Raw genomic sequence first — 1,803 nt, 5'->3', positions numbered from 1 at the left:
CAGCATGACTTCTGTTCAAGACTGGTAATGACTGAGGGAACTCTGAGACCCAGTGGTCGTCATGGACGTTCTGGTTCAAATGGCTCTAAGCACTATGGGACTTAACATCTAAGGTCATCAGTCCCCTAGACTTCGAACTACTTAAACCTAACTAACCTAAGGACATCACACACATCCATGTCCGAGGCAGGATTCGAACCTGTGACCGTAGCAGCCTCGTGGTTCCGGACTGAAGCGCATAGAACCGGTCGACCACATCGGCCGGCATGGACGTTGTGCGTCCTCATGAGTTACCTCTCATTTTACGGCATCATGGCGCAATTTTTCAACACTACAATGTGCATCCACACATGGAAAGAGTTTCTGTGAACTGTCAGCGTTATGTTGAGGTACTCCCTTAGCCGCTAAGGTCCCAATATCTGTACGTGACAGAACATACGTGGGACCACAAGGGACATCAAATACCTCCCGATGCGAGTATCTATGATGTCAAGGACCAGTTACAACAGCTTGCTTCAGTAGACGATACAACAGCTGCATGACACCCTTCAAAACTGCATCAGTGCACACATCGACGCCAGAGGGGTATAAACTCGTACTGGTGAGTGGGATCATGTTACCCCTTCTAAATTTGACTATTTTTAATGATTGAAATTACATCACATACACGCTTAGCTGCAAAGTTTCACTTCGTTATTTCGTTTCCTCCTCGCGTTCTGTGTGCACCACTTTTTTTAAAAAAAAAACACTCCGTCTACAGGCCACAAGTGGCCCATCGGGACCATGCGACCGTCGTGTCATCCTCCGAGAAGGATGCGGATAGGAGGGGCGTGGGGTCAACACGCCGCTCTCCCGGTCGTTATGACGGGATTCTTGACCGTAGCCGCTACTATCCGGTCGAGTAGCTCTTCAATTGGCATCACGAGGCTGAGTGCACCCCGAAAAATGGCAACAGCGCATGGTGGCCTGGTTGGTCACCCATCCAAGTGCCGACCACGCCCGACAGCGCTTAACTTCGGTGATCTCACGGGAACCAGTGTAGCCACTGCGGCAAGGCCGTTGCACACTTTTTTTTCAGGCAGTGTAAATTACATCATTGACGGCGACAATGTATATGTTTATGCAGCTGCTGCATTTATTAAAATACAAGGTCCTTAAAACATGCATGCATGTCTGAAGAACATTGTATCGCAATAAATACAGCAACTGTAAAAACACAGACACTGTGGTCATTAATGATATAATCATGTTTGGTTTCACAAATGTGAAAGCATTTGGATGGTGACTACGACAAATCTGGCGGTTTCTACAGGCATGTGTGAGTGCTCGGATAGCAGGATTTGTTAATACGACTGCTCATGACAAGCGAGAAATCCAGCTTCGAGACCCGGTCCGGCACAAATTTACATTTTTCGCAAGTAGCTGTCGCTGATACATATTTTTAAAAAAATGTGTATCCGTTCCAGTGGAAGTTAAAAGTTAAAATGCCCAGAAGATCGTAACCTCCGCCTTCCGAATAAAAGGCCTGTTTTTTCAAAACAGTTCTATCTCGTTCGGTTTATCCGCAATTTATGATATTGTTTTCTAAAGAAGTTATTTAATAATGTGAAAGACTAGTGCCAAACTGTTCATTCACTGCTTACTAACAGTCGCTGCACACTCTACACCGTTGATTCCCAGCCTTCCTGAGACATTAGGCCTAAGAGTAATAAGATGTTAGCAAGTACACCCTAGCCCCTCCCCCATACTTTTACCTCGACATCGCTACTAATTATTAATCTTTTGTTTTTAAAATGACAAAAG

At 45.5% G+C, this 1,803-nt stretch overlaps 1 pseudogene; it reads right to left on the bottom strand.

Annotated features, from left to right (window-relative positions):
* Positions 1-946: 946 nt before the first annotated feature.
* LOC126177776 (5S ribosomal RNA) lies at positions 947-1,064 on the bottom strand (annotated as a pseudogene).
* Between the last annotated feature and the right edge of the window lie 739 nt (positions 1,065-1,803).

This window comes from Schistocerca cancellata, chromosome 3 (assembly GCF_023864275.1).
Source record: "Schistocerca cancellata isolate TAMUIC-IGC-003103 chromosome 3, iqSchCanc2.1, whole genome shotgun sequence".
Taxonomy (NCBI): domain Eukaryota; kingdom Metazoa; phylum Arthropoda; class Insecta; order Orthoptera; family Acrididae; genus Schistocerca; species Schistocerca cancellata.
This window is presented reverse-complemented; position numbering and strand designations above follow the sequence as displayed.